The sequence below is a fragment of the Poecilia latipinna genome, unplaced genomic scaffold (assembly GCF_001443285.1).
Source record: "Poecilia latipinna isolate Pla-1442-1.1 unplaced genomic scaffold, P_latipinna-1.0 Scaffold435, whole genome shotgun sequence".
Taxonomy (NCBI): Eukaryota; Metazoa; Chordata; class Actinopteri; order Cyprinodontiformes; family Poeciliidae; genus Poecilia; species Poecilia latipinna.
Genome location: NW_015113051.1, coordinates 162604 through 185067, shown reverse-complemented (window position 1 = coordinate 185067; position 22464 = coordinate 162604). Strand labels below are relative to the sequence as shown.

Below are 22464 nucleotides of genomic sequence, written 5' to 3'. Positions count from 1 at the left end.
GGTCAATAAAATTAACAGTTGCAAACTTCTCAGTTGTAATAAGAAACACAATTTAGGTATCAAGAAAAAAGTTATTACTCCATCGGTTTGATAAATAAAGAAATGGTCAAATTTCAAGTGATGAAAAGATTTTTTTTGTTGAAATGTTTTCATGAATTGTTTGAATCCTGCATCACCTGTAAAAAACAGATTTAGGGAACTTTTGAAAATGAGATACTATTCTGTATAGATTGTTAAAGAAATCCTAGCAAATAAAAAAAAAAAAAACATTTTAAAACAATACATTTTATATAAATTGCAAATTTATTTGTTTAACAATTTTTCTTCATATATCCAACTGACTGAGCCATGTTCTTCAAGGATATAAATATGTTTGACTTTAATAAACCTTATGTATATTGCATCTAGTCTAGGAGAACTGGCTCCACAGGCACGCAAGGTTTTATGCCAATTGCCTCTTATTTTGCTGGAAGTTTTTATTAAATCTTTAATATTTAGGTTCCCGTACTGTGAGGCTAGCGCACATCCCATCTGTCAAACCTTCTTGCGTGGCTTCACAAAGAAATGAAATGGCTTTATATGAGCAATATCTCTCATGCAGTATGTAGTGTGAGAAATAAAATTGGCCTCTGCTGACTTTCACAAGGCAAACCAAAAATAACTGTGGCTTGACCAAATCATTCCACGAGTCGGGCAAATGACAACAACAATCAAAACGGATTCATTCCCAGTGAGGCGCCGTGTGGAAAATGCATAGTTTTCTTTGGTAGCGAGCTCTGTTCCAGCTGTATGACATCAGCGCATGTCTTCACGACTTTGTGAAACCTCAGATTCACCGTTGGGCATGCTGACATTTGGGTAGTCGTTATGAAAGTGTTGCACTGAACTCGGCTTTTTTTTTTTTTTTTTTTTCCTCCCCTTTAGAGCAGAAAGTTAATAGATCCGGACAGATCTTGTTATGCAGTTGTTGAGACAAAATCAATTTGTTAAGACTGGTTCCAGCAGAGTAAGCTTCAAAGCAAACAGTGAGTGCACAGTGAAGCATGAGCGCCTACCTGGCATTTCTGCTTCAGTTCAACTCACATTAGCTCCCAGATGTAACCAGTAGGGGTGGAGAACACACACACGCACGCACACACACACACACACAAAGCCTCTCAAAGGACACAATGTACTCAACACTATAACCTGCTCTTTTTGTCCTTTTTACTTCTTCCCCCTTCCTTAACCTAATTATATCTGTCCTTTCCATTCCTTCTTTGCACTGCAGCACTGGCGTTTTCACCGCCACTAATGACACGGTGTGATCTCCGCAGAGTCCCAAGCCAGCGAGCTGGGGTCACATATGTTCTATATCTTCAGCTGAACACTTCCATATGGAAGCTATGCCACCTATGCCAGGATCCGACACAAGCAGAGTGCCCATGCAGGACGTGGGAGAGAAGCATGGCGAGATTGACTGAGGGAATAAACAAGAAAAGAAACACGGAGAAAGACGTGCAGACAGGGGGAGAAAGGGAACGGTAAGGAAATGAAGAAAGGCAAACGTAGAGAGAAGGAGCAGACGGGAAGATGACAGCCAATTAAAGATAAAACACGGAGAGAGGGAGTGTGATGGAGGAAGAATGCACACCAGATCTATTTTTTTTTCCCTCTGTCTGGCTTTGGCAAGAAGAAGTCATAAACAGGAAAGTCTAAACTGAAGAGGTATACTACTGCTTGCCTCAAGCCAGACTTTTCAGAATGTTTTCCTTTCAGTCGGATATTTAAATCACTGCGTTGAGCCAAAGTTGACATTGTCTGCCCTGTCATGTCGAGTGTAAATGGTGGTTAACCTGTTGACTTGCACCTTTCATTTTCCCTGAAGCAACTTTAAAGATTTGTATTTTGCAGACACTTGTTGCTTAAGTTTGTTTTAGGTTACTCGGCTGTGATTCATTCAAAGCTCTTTAAATTTACTGCCAAAGCAGGGCGGCTAAATCGAAGGCTGGGACAGAAAGACTAGGCTGAGCCTTTACTACATCTTTGTTTTCTACTTCTTAGCCATTTTGTCACAGATTTGCTATATGATTCAATCTTTAACAAGCATCAGCTGTCAGAGAGCCTCACTTTTGACTAATTTAGAGAAAAGTTATTTTTTTCATTCAATGGTTAAAAGGTGCCCAGGACTTTTGTGGCTGTAAAACAAGCCATCAGCCCTCCACTATCATGCTGACAATGCTTGTGCCAAGATTTTTTTTTTATTTTGTTCTCCCCATTATGCCACTGTGCTTTGTGGTCAACAGCTAACCAAAAAAACCAACATTCTTCTGAAAAGAAATCATAGATTTTCTTCAGTCTGTCACAAATACAAAAAAACACTTATACCTCTTCAAATTAAGTTTAAGTACTGCTCCCACACAGCTCTAAAGCTGCTAATTGTTTTTTTTATATATGTATTTATTACTATGTTGTGACAGAGTGTATGCTGCTGTGCTAATAGCGACAACTGCTATCTAACAACATCAGTAGTCATGCTAACTAGTCTGTGTATTCACAGCAAGCTGCATGTAGCAGAGAGCAAGATGGAGGGGTGAGCAACACGTAAACGAGCCTGATGGACAGTGCCAAGACATTCCTCCTGGTTCTGATTGGTGGTTTCAGCCTGGGTATAATTGTCCAGATTAAAGTAGCAACAGAGAGAAGGCAGAGGAGCATCATTTTCTCACGCATAAGCCGTCACTACATAAGCTGTAACTACTTTGTTACAGCTTCAAAGTATTTTTAGTTTTATTTTTTTTTTCTTAGCATTTTAAAACCACTTTCAGTATCACAGCTCAATTTAACCCTGGTTTCAAATTATCTAGATGTAGTGACATTGCTTGGAACACTGATTAGGAGCCCAGAACAACAACTGAGAGTTTATTTTAGATGTAGGTATTTTACAGTAACTAGACCACATGTGGCCCTTTACAGGTGCCTAAAAAGACAAATAAACATGTTATGCTATATTATGACACACATTACATAACAGTCACCCATTGGAACATGATGAAATAATGACGAAGCAGTATGGGAGGAGTTTTCCACAAAGGTGAAGAGAAAAGTTTTTTAAGCAAGATAAGATCAAAGAAAGTAATGGAGGGATCAGATTCACTCTAATCATTAATGCGGACTATGTAAATGAGCAACACGTGAAACTAGTACGATCCACAAAGAGTTTTATATCAGTACCAGTCATGTTTAAATGCGAGTGGTTGCCGCAAGGAAAAGAGTTTCAAAAACCCGAGATAGCAAGATAATTACTCCTTTATCCTGGAATAATGACTGAAATATAATTGTATCGGGTTTGTTGCTTCCATACATAAATGTGCACACCTTTAAACTAATATTCTTTTGAGCCACAATTTCTTCTTGTAATCTCAAGAATAACTAATGTGACACTGAGTTAATGAGGATGAACAGGAGAATACAAACACAGGCAAGTAGCTTGTCATGCAGATGTGTTGAAGATGTGAGAATCCCTTCCTTCCAGTTTTCAACCCATCACACAGAAAAAATAAAAAATCAAGCCCGTTAACTCTGGAGCTCACACCGACGTTGGATATATATGACACAACTGTGATGCCAGACTGAGTCGTCGGGACACACGAAAACGTACAGATACACACCCACAGTTACATGCAAGTAAAACCACAGTGTGTGACTCTGTATTGTGGTGTTTGCAGCATGACAGAGAGAAAACTCACAGTCAGAGACAGCAGTGTGCGATAGCTGTTCCTCCAGGGGTGACATATGGTTTAGAGTGCTATAGGGGGGCAGAACAGCTTGTGGATACATTTGTGCATTACAGGAGGTATGCAGCCCATAACACTGAGAGCATAGTAACACGATCAACCATTGAATATGGGACAAATACAACAACAAATACATTGTAAAGTAGCAAAGTTATCCCCACCACTTGGTTACCTTTATTTACTTATACATTTAGTTTCCAATGGGACAACTTTGGGATGCTGATAACCGTATCAAAATGCATTTCATTTCATTTTTTAGAAGTGACTTATGTTTGGCAAAGTTACACGCGGTATCTGTAACCATTTTCATTCTTATTAAAGTGTAACAATGAGCACACGTTACACAGTAACACATGAAATTTTAAATGATAGCAATGTATCCCTGTCTCAAAAATCACTATCAGAGGACTGATTGATTTACATCTTTTAGGACAACTCTCCCCTCAGTTTGAAATGTCCTATTTCAGCTATATCTGCATTACAGAGGAGTAATTCTAACACGAGCCTAAAAAGTATTTTACCTAAAGTTCAAGTCTCAAGTCTGTGTTAATCGAAATTTTTCAGGTCAGAATATTACAGTTTGCCTGTAACACAGCATTCTTACAGGGAGTTAAATTAGATCAATAAATTTAACTGATGAACAAATGTATCTTTTGGAAACAAAGCTATTCATCTTGTAAAAAGTTACTGATTGTTGAGTTACTTTAAGATGATTAGCATAGATGGTTAGCCCAAAGCTCGGTGTCCAATGGTGGTGTTAGTGTCGGATAGATGGCGTTCTATCCGAATTTTGGATTTTGCAAAGATGTGATTTATTTTGACTTGTTTTTTTTATTTGATCTTTCTTAAGTACTGCAACCTGCAAATAATGTGATATTTTCTCTGGTGTATAATTACATCATTTTCCCAAATTAAATCAGATTAAACAGCCTTTTTACCTCCTTGAAATTGAGCTATTCCTCCTTGAGTGCACTGAATGCTTAGTGACAAACTGCGAATGTTATGTACTTGATGCAACTGTTTACATTCTGCATTACCCTTCTTGTGTAGTTGTTTTTATTTTGAGGTTTAAGTCGAGAGGCAGCCTGCTCTCCTAATCAGAGACCATATTGGAGCATGTCTGTGTTTGTGTCTGTTCTTGTATGTGGAAGCAGCCAAACACGTGGTCCACACACGCTCTCACTCGCACACGCAAACATGCAAACACAGCATGGACTGCAGATGTACAGAACTTGCAGCAGGCCAACAGACAAATACCAACATGTGTCATGTTCTTTGGGTTGGACACTTTCAAATCTCGCTCACTTTCAGACAAACTCAGCCTGCCTTTGAGAATCATGCCTCGTGGTGAATCAGTGAGTGGACATATAATGCTAGCAAAGTCTCATTTGGAAACATACCTGTCCTTGAATTCTCTGGTCCTTCACCATGGAAACCAGGGGGAAGCAGGGAGATAGTGTGCGAAAGTGTGCTTGTGCCTGTGTAAGAGCTGGCATGCACAAGAGAGAAAAAAAATAAGAGTGTATGCAGGTAAGGAAATGCTTGCACCTTGCAGTCCTCACTTCATTTTTAATACCTGGTTGTTCTTATTAAATCTAAGAGAGATTTTAAAGATGTACAAGATAAATAGAGTTAAATTTTGGTTAAACGGATACAAAGAACAACTGGCTTTAGCAGAGGTTAAATATTGTGATAAAAAGTTGCAGCTCTGCCAGCATTAATCCTTTTCTCAAGGGACCTTAAATGAACCATGGCAACAACTTGATAGCAAATCAAAAGATGGAGCGTCTAAGTGGTGAGCTCAGCCTGACCCAGTCCTCAGCAGCTAAAGCAATACAAACGATGCATTTAAAAGTGGCAGTCAGAAGTCCCGGTGAATTTTTAATGATCGCTCTGTTTGAAATTTTGAACAAGCTCTAATTGAGTCATGATTTTTTCATGGAGGCCCCCTGGAATCTTCCAGAACTGCTGATTGTTTCTCCCACATTGAGCAAACATTCACAGCAGGGAGGGGGAGGGGGGGAATGAGGCCATGACAGGCAAAATTTCCAACAGTTTCATCCTCGCTTGTTTAAAACTTAATTCAAAAAGGTAATGTTCTATCTTAATATTAATACATACAACATGATGAGGAAGAATCTTAGACATGTCGAACTTCACTTCAGATTTTCATAAATTAAGATAAAAAATATTTCAAGGTTATAGCGCCCTGATAGAAGTAGGATTTAAGGACTTAAATTTGTTGCTAATCTCTTGGTTTCTTGTCCAATGTCTGTGAAAATTTACAAAGGCAGTAATAGTTAAACCTTTGAGAGAGTTCCCATTATTAGCTGTATGAATCATAAGAAGTACAGATTAATGCAGCTAAGTAAAGGAGTACACAACCAGCCAAACTCTGTTTCAAAATAGCATAAATTATACAACTAAAACGTCACAAAGTTTAGGTTTTGTGCATTTTGAATGAGAATTTTTCATATTTTGTGTTTCCAAGCAGCAGTGCTGGTTTTGTCTTAGCCCAGATAATCCACCTGTAGTTTCCAGCTCCCTATGTGGATTTATCACAACCGTAATAGTAATCTGGAATATTTAATTAGAAAAAAAAAAACATTGTGAGAATAATGACTCATCCAGAAGAGAGGATACACGTGTTTTTTTTTGTTTTTTTTGTTATTTTAATTCCACGTGTAAAGAGTCATCACAGAAATTCAGCAGAATTATATAGTCTCTCCTCACCAAAGCAAAACAAGAACGGCTGGATTTTGCCACACTTGCTGGCTTCTGATAAAATGACCACCTGGTATTCAAACAGTGTCAGTGGTGTGTTTGTTACCTTTTAGTTTTGCTGTGTTTTTTAATGTTTCTCGTTTTATAGTCAGAGCACAGCATGCCAATTCAGACCCCTCTTCACCTGAAAAGGTGAAGAGGGGTCTTCACCTCTTCATGTCTAGTAAACACCTCTTTACTAGTGTCTTTACTAGACACCTCTTCATGTCTAGTAAAGACATTCTCTAGTCTTTACTAGAGAATGTGGACACAATCATGGTCAACTTTAGATTGGCAGACATTTTGTTCCAGAGTTAAGTACTTCTTCAGGTTAAAGCACGCAGCAGACTTGGATTCTCTCCTGAGATGGAACAGGACTAGCACTGCAAGTCTTAACCACCAGTATTATTAATAGTCTCACTGGCTTAGGATTTATATAAATGGCAAATTGGCTGTTCTGATAAATCATGAATAATTTATGCATAAAAGAAGAATCTACTTTAGTCTTTAAATTCATAAGAGTTGTAAGGAATCCTTGATTTGCTGTTTTCCCCATCGAATAAATATGACTTGACAAAGGAGCCTATTTATTTTAGCTAGTGGTCAATAGGCCCATATTTATCTTCTCTCCAGTTACGACAATATCCTTTTTCCATGATTTGAGATTTTCCTCTCTCTGATTAAAGGTTGTATTTTTCTTAATTTTTAGTGGGAAATTATGCTAATTATTTTAAGGCTTTTTGCAGCATTGTTACAATCATTATCTTATGGCACTTCCACTGACAGTGCAGCTATAAATGCTTGAAACCTATTATGCTTCCTTGAACAAGCTAGATCAGGTCTGTAGGCTATACAAAACATGGCCATTACATGTAATATACTAAATCATTCTCAGATATTGAGATTTCACCAGATCAGTTCTGACCATTTTGAGCTCATTTATGAATTCGCCGTGTTAGCGCCGTCACGATGATGCAGATAAGCTGCTGTTAGCAAAGTCTTCCCATCTCAGTGTTTACATTTGCCCCTCAAACACCTGAAAATAAATGGCTACAACAAGCAGATCCACAGTAGTACAATCATATCTCTGATCCTGAAGCAGATTCAGAAGCAAGTGGAGCCTCCTGATCAACCATCAAGCCACAACCACTGAAGGATGAAACACTGCGGCTCTGATGCACATTTATATCACCATTATTTCAGCACAGATGTTTTTTTTGTTGTTTTTTCCCCCCACAAATACTACGTTTTTTTTATATACGAGTATATTTATGAGATTAGAGGAGAAGCACTCATCTCAACACGTAAAAATAAATACATTCAGATGATGTTGGAAGTATCCGACACAACACATCGCCATCGTGTGCAGGTTTGTGACGATGATGAACACTAGGGCCAGAACTTTCCTTCAGTTGAAGTATTAAATCTTGCAGTGTACTGTTGGCAGTTTTTAATCGACTCCTCAAACTGATTTGCCAAAACTACAACTTTCTTTGGCAATTTTGCAGGGACATTGTAAGCAAAAATAAAATGAAGCCACACAGCTCTGTTCTCCATGACTGAGAAAATACATGGACACAAGCTGTGTATTGGAGCAGACAAAACATTTTTCTTTTCCAGCAACCATTGTACAGCAGTAAGACCGGCAGAACAAATGTAGCGTTGCCTTGAAGTGAAGTGGGTGGAGCTCCACTTGAGTTGCCTGGTGAAGGTTTAGGGTTTGGCTTAGGACTACTACGTAAAAAGAATAAAAAATAAAAATAAAATAAAAAATTGTGGCAACAATTTAATGGTCTCTGAAACAGGTAGTTCAGCAGACACCAGCAGAACATTTACTTATTCCCCAAAAAACAGCTGGAGCAGTAGATCTCCATTGGATGCACAGAAAATTGCATAAAGTGAATTTTGCATAACAGTGAACCTTTTAAGAGAAACATTCTACGTGAAGTTAAAGCAGGAGAGCTGTAGGATTCTGAACTGAGCCTTGCTTCAACCATCAACAATAAATCGTGCACTGCTAAAGTCAAGCCGCATCTATTGCTTCCCAGGTTCAGGTGTCCATCCCATCCCCTCCCCTTTCCACACTTAATTTATATTACAGGTGTAAAGCAGTCTCTGCTTTGCTAAAGGTCTCCTCCAAACCCCTCAGGGCCGCAGTTCTCCTTGGCTTGCAATAATTTATGAACAGCGTTGCTAGGTTTTATGAGACAGGAGTGTCAAGTTTGCGATACCTTTATCTATTCTGGACACGTACTCCGACTGTCTAAAATATAGATCAAAGATTGTGCCCAGGGTTTAGATTAAGACAAAGGACTCAAGAAAATTTGATTTGAATTCTTTGTTTAGCCTATCCTTGACTACAAAAGGAAAAAAAATAAATGTGTATGGTTGTAGGGTTGTGTGAGATTTTGAAAATGCTACCTACTTTCAGAAATAAGACGTCAAGCCTGCAGGGTGATCATTAGACCAGGAAAAAGCCAGGGACCATCTTTCAGCGCCGTGTGAAGACAAGAAGCCTGACAGAGCTGAGATCTCTCTTCTCTGCCTCTCAATGTCACACCAAATCTGCTCCATCCCTGGTGCATTTTCTTTTTGTCTCATCTCATTTTCCTCCTCAAGCCTCCCATCGTTTTTGTCAGGCTGTTTGTCCGCCCGGCTTTTGTTTTTTTTTTTTTTTTTTTCCCCCAGCATCTACAGAACATCCGAAGAAAGCCACATGAGACAACCCGGCACAACGTATGATCCGAGCAGAGGCCACACATCATACAGCCCAGGAAGATATTTGTTCTCTTTCAATACAGAAGGGCAACACCATTACACTGCTTAGGGCTATCCATCACCTTCCACTCTCATCCTGCGCTCAGTAACATTTCTCTTTCAACTTCTTGGAGGTCACAGAGAAAGAGGAACAGAGTGAGCCATCTCGGCGTTACCTGGTATTTTCGCCGGCTGCTGGGATTTGCAAGGCTGAGCAGCAATATGATGGAAAAGGCTGCCATTTCTGCAAGAACAGACCAAAGGTCAAACTAATACACTGCTGTCTGAGAACAAACACTCAGGTGTCACCAAGCACAGGTTAAAGACATAGCAGGACAGCGAGTACAGGTGCCTTCAGTGGTTGCGCAACAGGAAAAGTTAGTTCAAAGACTCCCCACTGCTTACACAACAGACATCTCAGACCTCTGTGCTGTCTGTAACCGCGTTACGCCGCTTCAATGCACCGCTGTAGGAACATGTTCATTTTTTAAAAGAAGCCGGCGATTGCCTTTAGCTTCCACAGAAAAAAGTTTGGAGGTGTACATTTTCAGAGAGCAAGTTAATTATGATGTCCTAGGGACCCTGTTAGCACCTTATATTGGAGGTGTTTTTAGTCTGAGTTGTTTTTGTGTCAGAGAATGCACCAAAGTTCCAGGAATTAGTCATTTCTACAACCAATCTGGGTTTAAGTTTGATCCACAAACTCATAATTCCTAATGCAGCACTACTGATGCTCAGAAAACAGGCTTTTTACATAGATGCACATTCACAGAGAACATATATATCCAAGTCTGACCATCATGACACAACACTAAGGTGGAATGGTCTTGTATCTTACAGATAACGACACTAATTTCCACAGAATATAAACCATAACCAAGTGAAATGTTTCTGGCTATAAGAAGCCAGATTTATTTAGATGCATATAAGTATATGTCAAAATAATGCAGTTTAAAGTAATTTTCTTTAGTATTGTCAGTATATATTATCTTTCTGCTGGTTTTAAAAAAGCTCAGTGAGGTGTTCCTGCTTTATTTCACTGCATCTTAATTTAATTTGAAAATGCAATATCCACTTCTAATCATCTCTTTTTACTATCATACCATAAACTCCATGAAGTGAAAAGAATTTGCCATCTAAAGTAACCCAATTTTGTAAATTGACCACAACTGTTTGTAATTTAATCTCAGTATAAATCTAGTCGTTCTGCAAAGAGCTCAGAGATTTACTAGAGAACATTAGGGAATAAAGATCTTCATGAAGATCAGGGAACACAGCGGACTGGTCAGGGGCAAAGTTTTGGCAGGGCTAGCTTATAAAACAATATGCCAAGCTTTGATTATGTCAAGGAACACCGTTAAGTTTAATCCTTCGGATATAAAAAGAGGTTGACATGAGTGGGAACCTATCAAGACACGACCCAAACAAACGAGAGGGACAACAAGAGCATTAATCAGAGAAGCAGTCACGAAGCCTGTGGCACTTCTGGGAAAGCTGCAGAGACCCCAAGATGTGGCTTGAGAGTCCATTGATAGGAATGTTATTAGTTGTGAGCGCCATAAATATGACCTTCATGGAAGAGAGATAAGAACAAAACTATTGCTGAAAGGAAGCCTTAAGAAAGCCTGTTTGCTGTCATTTAGGGAACAGAGCAAACATGTAAAAGAAGATTAAACCAAAACGCAACATTTTTTTATTTTTAAACCAAGATGCAAAATACTATGTGCAACACTGAACATTAATTTGAATATGTTGTTTTCTCATGCAACATGGTAGCAGAATTACAGACAGGGAAACTAAAGGGTGAAACCCTTACCTCAAAAAATACGGAGGATCAGAATTGACAAAGATAAAAGCAGAATATATATATATATATATATATATATATATATATATATATATATATATATATATGTATTGAAGCCATGTTTAATTAATTTTGTAAAGTATGAATTGTGGTCGCCTTCAAAAGTGCTCTTGAGCAGAGTCAAGGTTGAGCATCTGCTTCTTGCCAACAGATTGAAACAGAGGAAGTATACAGATTATAAACTAAAAATAATTTCATGGCTTAGTGAGGTTAGTATTTACGAGAACTCAGTGCTGCACAATGTGGAACATAACGGTAAAATATAATAATCAGCAGGCGTTTTGAGTTTTATACAATTGTGCTTCCACAGACAATCCCAGAAGCAGCAAGCTAACAAATGGATAAATCTACATTGAGCAAATGAGATCAGCATTAAATCAAAACAATGTCATATTCTAGAAAAATGTTGAAGGTAGGAATTACTAATCAAAGCTGACATTTGTCTGGTGTCAAAGCCCTTTATCTGCTCTCATGACAATGATGTTTACATGCAATTTCTGCCCCAACACACAGAGGTGTTTTTCCCAGAAATCTCAGGGGCTCTCGCTCTCTCTCACACACACACACACACACCAGCTGCATCATTATTTCTTGTCCTGTTAGCTCTTCTGCTCCTCTTTGTCCCACTGCAGTTCATCATCTCAGCAAACAACTTTGAAATATCAACTCAGGCTCATCATAAGGAAAACATTCTTTGCTGTACTTAAAGTAAAACTTTTGTTTTCCACAGTAACAAAAGTCAAAAGGAGGGAAGTGAATTACAGCCCGCATGTAGTCCTTCTACCATGAACAAGGCTTTGATCATCGTTTTAAAACTAAATAATAAAACAAGATCTGGTACACAAGTTACCAGCACAACACCAGAGTCTTAAAAAGGAAATGTTTCAACCTCATCTTTAGAGCATCACAGAGGTCACTTCAGTCATAAAGCTGGCATCAAAGCAGGTCAGCTCTAATGCAAGTTTTTCTTTTTTTTTTTTTTTTTTTTACAGCCACAATAACCATTCAAATAAAGTAAGCATTATAACCCCTACTTTTTTAAAAATCTAATTATTTTCTGGATAAATGAAAGAATAAAAATTACAAATATAATTTTGAATTTTGGAGCAAAGAAAAACTTTTTGTTTTTTTTTACAAGAAAATAATCATGAATGAAAACAAGAAGCATGCAACCTAGTGACAAAAAGAAAGCAAGCATGCTGCAAATGATTGAACCAGTAAATACCTGTGCCAGAAATAAAGTATTTTTTTCCACTGTGGTAAGAAGTGATGCAAGTCCAGTAAAACGGTTTCTAGTACATTGTCGTAAACTGACTTGTATCCCAGCTACCAGCTGAAAATATATTTCCTTCTCTGGCAAGGAAACATGGTCAGTAGATACTGTTGACTAAACTGTCCCTTGTCCAAAGCAAACCAAAGCCTGCTATTTTTTATTATGCAACAAGAAAATTTGCATATCTGAAGAGCAAAAGTGCTTTTTATAACAAAATGAGCAACAACATGTGAGCATTTTTAATTATCAGAGACATTACTAACACAAAGCTGATGGATAATGGTTAAATAACTTCATGACATTTACAACTCATGTTCAGAAAGAGTCACAAACATACGTCAGTTCTTTATGATTACAAAATAAAAGAAAATGTTGAGAACAAAACTATGTGCCAAAACAGCAAAACTCACTCATCTGGGTCTTTTATACGAGTTGGCAGGTCCAGACTTTTATTTTGAAGCTCAAACAATGATAGTGAATTGTAATACTAATCAAAGTTAATAATCATTTAATGTATGAAAGCATAAAATGTAGAAAAGTACTTTTAAAATAATAATAATAATAATAATAATAATAACAATTGCAACTGAAAAGCACTCGGATCTTGTATGGTGTCAATTCCTGAGCCGAAGCCCAACCTTTGAGGAAAATAACCCAGCACACATTCAAGTCAATAAAAGAGTAGCTCAGACTGGATTGCTCCCAACACTGCAGCTAATTATTAAATAATGCTACAAAATATAGGCATGTTTTATTTAAAATAATTCATCACATGTATTTTCCACGTTTCAACTTTTCAAATTTCCCAAAAGTTCATATGTTAAGACTCACTTTATAACTTTTACACTTTTCAACTATGGCAAATTGCTGTTTTGATAAATATCCAAGCCACACTCAAATACGTTTGTGAAATTTCTGTAAATACAAAAATGTACATTTCTAATTTTTAGTGACAGTTTAAGTCACAAATGCCAGAGCGTTTGACATCTCTTCTATAAAATGTTTCCATCCGAGTTGTTCATGTGTAAACATCTAGGCTCTAGAGGTTGTGAGTTTGCAGCCAGAAAGGGATCTAAATTACCAGCTCTAACCAGACTGTTTTTTTCCCCCTTCAAACCTCACTGACCTTTTCAGGACACTCTCAGCCAGGCTCGCAGCTGTTCTTCCAAACAATATCAAGAACATACGTGCTCCACATGTGTGTGTGCGTGTGTGTGTTTTCAACTGGAGCTGGCCTGGTTTTCCATGCATTGTTTTCATACGAGTTCCCCATAGTCCTCAGTGCAAGAGCACACCAGAAATGTTTGCTGTTTACACGTGAGAAAACACAGCAGTGACACACTAACGTGCATTAGTTAGAATGTGCACTACCTGCAACCGCCTGCATTGCCCAATAAACAGCTGCAGGATTTGAGGAGAGCAGCAAAAATTAAACATCCGCATAGAAACAGAGCCCTGCATTCTTCAGCTCCAACATCAGGCTAATGGGGCATTATTATGTTGCCGTGCAGACGTGGACGTTATGATAAATGCAAGTTCTGTGGGTGCTGCTATTGTTTAGTATTTTACACATGGCGTGTTTAGAGACCCTCACTGTCTAAGCTAATGACACTTTGAACTTGTGAACCTGGAGCGAGGATTAACAGCTGACCTTAGAGCAGCAGAGTCTGGGAAACCATAATTAAGGTTGATTAAAGAACATTCCTGGCTTCTGTTTCTGCATGTTAAGTGAGCTGTGGAGGTAGTAAGAGACCTGTGCCCCTATCAAATGAGCAATTTCAAAGCAGTGCATGAATTATGTGTTCTAAAAAAAAAAAAAAAAAAAAAAGCTAAACGGCACCACTCTGAGGTATTCACTCGCAGTGAGTTGGCATGAATTAAGGCAAAAACATATGTGGCTCCAAGCACGCAGGGAGATGTATGTGCACAGGAATGTCTAACACAAACTGAGTTGCTGAAGTTGGGACTTATTGTGCAAGGCAAAATGATTGGAGAGGAAAAAACCTGAATTCTTTGGGAAGCCAACCATTCATTACTGCAATTATCCCTATGGCATCCATGGTATAATTAGCCGAAGCAGGCAGCAGAGAATCTATAAATACAGGAGACTAAACAACAGTAAACAAAGGGACAACCGCAACCAGAAGCTTCTCGCATCAGACTTCAGCCCTCTCCCACAAACCCAAGCAGCAACAGCAGCATCAGCGCCAACGGTGACAGCAATGACAGCAGCAGAAGCTAACTCAGCAATCGGAGCCACACAATTAAACTTGGCTTAAACTTACCGTGCTCCAGAGGACTGTTTGCATGGATGACGTCTGTTTCTATCAAACACACAAAGTGGGTTCTCTGATTTTACTTTTGCTGCTGAAGTATCTGTTTTCTGTTTAATGTATCTGATCGAATTGAATGCATGCCAGTTTTGAGATTCTGGCAATTCTACAATGAAAAATGTATAAGAAAGAAGAAAAAAAAAAAAAAAAAGCAAAGCCACCACATCATGCAAACTGCCTCTAGAGATACGCCTAAAATAATTAGGTCCAATTCGTCAAAGTCATAAGGCCTCCTTATCACCACCTTAATCTTTAGATGCCGCCATAAAACTACTACCAGATTAAAGTCAGGACTTTGACTAGGGCATTCTGCAATGTTAACATGTTTTAGAGTCAAAAGAAAGATTTTGACAAGATCAAAAGATTTCTTCAAATCCAATTCTCAAAAAGCTATGAATAATTTTGGGGTCAATTGTGTAACAAGTAAGTGTCAGACTTACAAAACAACTGGAGTCACAAAAAAAAAAAAAAAAAAACATGTTTTTGGTCCAAGGAGTATTACTTAGTTCCTGCATGAATTTGCCATCACACATTGTGTTTATTGGCAAATGTCTACACATTCTTCAGTAGTAAATGGAGTCCAGCTGTTAGCTAATACTCTATCATGATTTAGCTACAATAAGACATATTAACCCAAACAGTCTAATTATCTATCAAAATAAAATGGTCTCAATATCTCAAAAATCTAAAGGACAAATATCACCTTTCCACTGAGCAATTTCTATCCACAAAAAATAAGCAAGTTTCATTCATCATCTGAAAAAGAAAATGGCTCGACTGCTACACTATGGAGATTGTGATTTTTATGTTGAAAACAACGTTCCCTTTTTATGTCCTGCATTGGCCAATCACAGATATTGCCCATATGAAAAAAGTTGAAAAGATAGAAATATTCCAGTGAGAATAGCTTCATATTCTTATGTCTTTACACTGCCGGATATAAAGAGGTGATGCAGTCAAATGGTAACAATTTACTGCAGAAAAATTAAGGTATTCTATCCCGCTACAGTGCAAAGTTTCAGAAAGAGGTCTACATTTTAAAACGCATTCATAGACTGGAAGAGATATTGGTATAACAGAGACTTTACCTATTCCCCAGCAGTCCCAAAGAGTCAGATCCTTAGGATAACTTCATCAGCATGTCTTCCTTTCATGCAGTAAGGCTTGCATTATCACAATTAACATCTGGTAAAACAAACAAAAATAACCTTTTAATTGTCATACGTGACCAAATAGCATAATGACAAACATGCTTTTCCCATTTGACCGCTTATTGTTTCATTACAAACAAACCACGGCCACATCATATTGCACCATTTAGACACAAATCAAAGCAGGCAATCTCATTTATTTTTCCATGAAGTTCATGCTGTGAATTCCTGGCATGACTTCACAGATAAACAACCTGGTTTTCTCTTTCAGTGGATTATATGTGTCAATGGCAGAGTTGTTGCTGCTCAAAAGGTTGCAGGTTGTGTGCAGTTTGCAAGGAGGTGGGGGTTGTTTGTTCGGTTACCGAATCCTCCATCTTCATCACATCCGTCTGTCCCACGTGTTTTGTCATTCCCTTAATGTTCTCCTGCTAAATGCATTCTGCGGGTCAAGGTTAATTTACTCTTCCCTGCTAACACGAAACTATGAATTTTAAAAGATAACCAAACTGGCTTCTGTCAGATGATTTAGTACTCAAAACACGACAGCTTTTTTGTTTTTTATTTAATAGCTAATGACTGCGAGGAGGAGTCATAAGCTTAATTTGGCAAAATTAGCAGAATGGTATAATTTATGGCAGAACCGACAGCTGAAAACATTAACTTCTGCAGCAAAGCTGTCCTGCAGGAAACATGCTTAAGCTGTCTGTCAGCTTCGTGCAGACATTTTATGATGTTTTTATTGCCGCCGTCATAAACGGTGCATGACTTCAAGAATATATTTGAGAATGTTCATCCAGAATCAGAACAATGAAGCTCAGATGGAAAAAAAAAATAGCCTAAACATAACTCCTGAAGTTCATATCGCTTCCCATTAAGCAGTAAATTATTCACACGTAGCAGTTCACACTACAGCAGAAGCTCCCATTTGAGTTTTGTTTGTAGAGTTCTGGTTTGGCGAGGTTAATGACATTACTCTGACAGCTCACACCTACTCAACGACGTTGCGTGGTCGGCTCGGTCTCTGAGAAAGTGCCTTCAAACCCACAAGCATATAAAATGTAAAAAATTATACAGCAAAATTTCAGAAATGTTTTTTTTTTTATTAGAATGCATGTTGAACACAACATTTCAGGCATCCCAGGGTTCATTTCATTAAAATGTGTCAGTATAGGTAGCCATGTTTAAACTAATGATAATTACAGAGAGAAAGAGAAACGTACAGTATAAAGATAGAGCAATTTCATTGAGTTTCTAGGCGAGCTATTAATGAATAAATATGAAACTTGGAAAAAAGCTTTTTTAAAAAAAAAAAAAAACTAATGAACCAGTTCTTAATTTACAAATTAAATAATTGTCCTTTCAATATGTCAGCAGTTAAGAAAAAAAGGTCCAAAATAAGGTAACCTTCCCTGAAATCAAGCTCCTGATAGACATGTAATTTACATAATGAATAAAGCATAGTCTATCTCCTCAGATATAATCTGTTGAGGCAGGCTTAAGCGAAAAACTTTGTCCAATCATTTGTTTTCATAAAAATGTTGAAAATCAGTGAACAGAAGCAACATTTGTCAACAGATGTCCAAGCTCCTAAAAACTCACAAAGCACATTTATTTTAGACTTTTATTGGGCAAAATACCCAAGAGGCTGCATTAAACCCTTTAATTAAATCTTAGTGGAAATTTTCCATATTGTAGGTTTACATGGGGCTAAGTGTGCACCGCCTTTGTGTTGAATCCACCTATTGCTACCAGACGTGTGAATGTTTGTGTGCGTTTCTGAGCTCCATGCAACAGACTGACAGTGCGTCCTGGATTCTCATCTGTTAATCCCTGGAGATAGATAGCCCTAGGTTTCACCCGGTGCAGAAACTGGATGGATGGTGTAATTGATTTTCTTCTTTTTTTTTAAACGACTTACAATAGACGTCTCGATCATTTAAATTTACGTAAGAAATTTCCCTGAGTTCTAAAAAAATAGAAACACTTTGATTTATTTTTTTTTTTTTCTGCAGTCTGAATCTGTATGCAAAGCTTTTCCTGTCCTGGTGGCTGTCAGGTTTTACTTTCTCTTTAATAGCACAAAGCCATGACCCAAAACTTTAGGAGATTAATAAAATGCACACATGAGCGTGAACATGTGGTGTCTGCAGAGAGGCAAATCATCAGGTGTTATTCCATCAGCAGTAAAAACCTTTTGGTCAGATTGGCTTCAGATTGCATCAGTCTCGCTCTCGTAGCACAGAGAGGTCAACTTCACTCAGTGAAAAACCTCAGGAACATTTCCAGCTCGAATCCCTCCGTGTTGGAAATGTGTCTGGTCTGGCTCGTCCTATACCCAGTCAGACGTGCAGAGCTAAAGTTTATGTGCTCGATTTTTGCACCTTTGTAGCTCGAATCCACAGCCATGGAGCCCAAAGTAGTTTAGCGAGGGAGGAATTGGCTAAACGTCACACAGGAAACGGGCCTAGTAGTTATCACAGCACACACACACACTACAGAAACACCCCAGCTGGAATTTTGGAGGAATTTACTTTAAAAACAATGGTTGAAGAAGGGAGGAGTGAAAACATCAGATCCAAGAAAAGAAGCAAATAAAAGGAGAGATCGCAAGAGAGCGTAAAAAATTTATAGTGTCTGAGGCCACGTCAACACCAGACAGACACCACGGTAACGCCAAAGTAAAGAAGGATCTGGTTTGCTCTTGTTTTTGTTTTTGTTTTAAAAATTGTCAACAAACTTCACACACTGACGCTGGATGACATTTGGCTAAACGTTCGAAAAAAGAAAAAAAAGATTTAAAATAAGAAACAGTTCACATCCTCAGAGGAACAGCTGCTTCTTGGAAAGTTCTTGATGCCGTCTTCCAACTTCCGAGCTCTCATTTAAAGCAGATTAACTCCACAGAATAAAAACAGCACGTCTCTAAAGCTCCCCACCCGAACAAATTCAGGTGAGAATTGCATGCAGTGTCGCAGTCCATTTCAGGGGAAATATGGGAAACAATGCGTTTCTATGTTCTGTTAAATAAGGTTTCATTGACTTTGTGTAAAGAGCTGAAACCAGAACATATTACATTACTCTGCAGAGCAGTTGCAGTCTCATTATGAGTTGGTGTCTCTCCTGTGGGCATCTGGTAAAGGTCTGCTTGCATTTCTTGGATTAGTTTCCTCTCTTCTTCATTGTGCACATCGTCGATGTAGGAGAGATGGTGGCTCACTTCCCTCGAGGTCTGTTCACCGGTGCTAATTTCAAGGACGCAGCTGCAGTTCTCAAGCATTGGCGTTTCTGTGTGCAAAATGTTCTTCTTGGCGTTTGAAAGAAAAACACAAAGAAGTAGGAACTGCACAGATCAGAGGTTGATCGACCGGAGCTCACTACGGTCGTCTCTGTTATTAAATGGCAGCTGTTCACCGATGAGAAGAGACATGTAAGCAGACTGTACAAGTGTTCCCAAAACGGCCCATGGCTGTATGCCTATTCATTGTAAACCAGTCTGAAGAGATGCAGTATCAATCAATTTGCATACTTGTATATAATTGCTTGAACAGATGAATTTGGCATCTGCAGTCATGTGGACTAGACTTGTGAGGGTACAAAGACCTTTTCCTGATTACAGATTTCCTTTGATTTCCACATGTTGTCACACAACAAAGCTGCATGTTTGAGATAATTTAGGTCATCCTGACTGATCTAAGACATGGGGAAAAATAACTCTGGTTTGCATTTCGTCGCCTTTACTAAAAACGTAACATTTGCATAGAACAACAATAAGATGGGACAAAATTTATCTTACATATTCTCTGATTTTCTTTTTGTTGCAGTGATGTATTTTATACAGACTGATTAATGGATGTTGAATGTGCTGCCTACATACTACATATAGTATTGCTATTCTGTAAGATATATGACGTATTAAATGTGACAAGTGAAAACTACAAAGCTTTAAATTGCAATGATAGTTTATGTAGATGGTCTAAATTCTTTAATAGAGTACATTGATACAAGAACAATTCAATAAAACTGCCAAAGCTTTTAAACAACACCTAGAGCTAAAAGGGACTGCCTTGTCACTTTTCCAAAACAAAAATGACAACCATAAAAGGTGTTGCATTTGTGGTGGGGCATTTTAGGTTGTAGTTACTTTGAAGGAAATGTTGGTATAGAGTTCAGGTTGTGGGTATGAAAGGGTACAGGAATGGTTAAATCAGAGAACTTGGTTTTTGCTTTGTCGTTGTTCCTCTCATCATTTCTGAAACTCTCCCTCTAATAAAAACAGAGACATTGAACTTTGCTGTGGGCCCATGGCCCTCGGGCTTCGTACATTTACCGAAGAGGCATAATCATTTCTGCTCTTGCAATTTTTGTTAAAGAAAAAGAAAAATAGCTGGCAAAATTATTGCAAAAGTATTTAAAAATGCAACGTCTCTCTACAAAACCTCTCAAAATTAAACGCCCAATGACAATCAATTCATTTCAGTAGCAAAACTTGCATATATGAGCAGCACTCTCTTCTATATCGATGTGCTACGTGATAATATAATGTTATGAAAGTGGATACAAATTAGGCCTCTCTATAAGACAGTGGGATCCAAATTGCATAGTGGAGAGCGTATGATGCTCTGGGACCCGAGTTTTCTTAAAGCAGCTCAGATACCAGATTAGGAGGGCAAAAACGGAAAGTAAACATTACAGGTGAAAAGCTAAACTTCTAGTAACATAACGAACAAGATATTCAGGTTTATTTGTTAATTAAAGAGGTCGACTTCTAAGAGCTCAGCATGACATTTTAACATTAGGCTGAGAGTCAGCCATTTCTCTGCAAGGATGCAAAGCACTACTTCACACCACACGAGCTAAAGCAAGCAATATTAAATATCTTGAAAGAACCACCAAATTCACTTGTGCTGAACCCAATATACACAGAAAACTGAATTCTACACACTGAAAACATGAATTTTAATTATTATTTATTTTATCTTAGACATCAAAAAGAGCAGCTTTCATTGAATGGAAGTTTTGAGGTAAGACAGTACTCATTTTCTACTGAAAAACATTTTTTTTCCCAAGTGTTAAAGGCGAAAAGTCCCACCTGTTTCATACCTGTCAATCTGAAAAGGTCAGCTCTGTCAGAGGGCGACACGCATGCAGACCAGATCCCGCTGCTCGTCTAAAGCTGATCCTCTGGCTCCACCATGTGACCGCAAAGAAATCACCCACAGCCTGCAAAAGATGTAACGTGCTAAAAGTTTAGCCGAAACTAAACGGAAACGTGTCCATTTTCACACGTACAGCTCATGAAAAAAGGAGAAATTAAAGTTCAGACTCGACGCTTAGCTTAGCATAATAGTATTTGACGTCAAGACAACTTGTTGTGTTTTTTTTTTTTTTTTTTTTTTTACAATGAGTATATTTTTCTTGTTTTACTGACAAAGTTAGTTACTGCGGCGACATACACGGTTTTAAACGCTTGAATAAAAGTTAACATTCAAGTATATTAGCCTGTTCAAACTACGCCCACGTCACCAGACACCGACAAGTCGTCCTACCTCGCAGGTGTAGCGTTTCAAGATGCTAATTAGACAGCGTCCATTATTCCCCGCTCAACACACGTCATTCAAATGGTTGATTTATCTCCTCGGTGCAGCCTCGTTCTCCGCAGTCCTGCTAATGACCTAATTATTTGACACATGAGTGTTGAAACAGAGACACATCTACAACTTGCTCCCACAGCCTGGATTTGAGGATCCCCGGCCTACTCCAAGACCTTACTCCAACTGGGAAGCTGATTTTACTTAAGCTTTTGATAAAAAGCAAAAAAAAACTTCAACCTGTATAGATGTGGGGGGAGGCACTGGGTCAAAAGAAAGAAAATATAGATTTAGGTCCCTCAAAATGTAGATTTGGGGGGGTTAAGTAGAAATGCACACATTTTAGATTTTTCAAAACCATGTATTTTTCATTCCACTTACAAAACTAGGTACACAATTGTGTTGTTTTGTCAAATAAAACCCAATAAAAAGTTTTGGAAAATTAGGTTTCTCATCTGTGGAATTATGAACAAGTTCAGTGGGTTTTGAGCATCTACTAAAATGCTTAAAAGACTAAAAATGCAATACTTAAATATGTATAATGAAAAAAAAAAAGATTTGCAATGAAGGCATAATGCATCCATTGACAAAATAAGCCTTGGAGGAAACAAAATTAGGATGAAAACAGGCAAGACAAGGAGAACAGATATAGAATTTATTCTCAATATCCATTGCAAAGAATAGGAGGTGACACAGCTTGAAACAGATAATACAGAATTTATTTTTCAACCAGAAGTAGGAAAATACATAGATAGGTGTAAAGGAAACAAGCAGAACCTGTAGTCAAAAGAAAAAAAAAAGTATAATAAAAGAATAAAACTAGTCCGAAGAGAATAAAAAGGACGGCTAAAGGATACAACAGAAAGCATTGTTTACCATTCAGTTGCAGGTTTAAACAGTATGTGTTGATTTGAAAACAGCTGCCTTGATTTCTCATCTGGGTTAATGGACAT

General features: G+C 38.1%; 1 long non-coding RNA gene across 3 annotated transcripts in view; it reads right to left on the bottom strand.

Annotated features, from left to right (window-relative positions):
• LOC106951022 (uncharacterized) overlaps nucleotides 1-21615 on the bottom strand; it is a 28806-nt gene extending 7191 nt beyond the window's left edge. Inside the window, exons 1-3 of one of the 3 annotated variants that reach the window (XR_001425732.1) lie at nucleotides 21470-21615; nucleotides 21024-21143; nucleotides 15858-15954 (exon numbers count right to left, since the gene is read on the bottom strand). This is a non-coding gene — a long non-coding RNA (uncharacterized LOC106951022). The other 2 variants (XR_001425733.1, XR_001425734.1) reach the window with 2 other exon arrangements.
• Nucleotides 21616-22464: the final 849 nt, after the last annotated feature.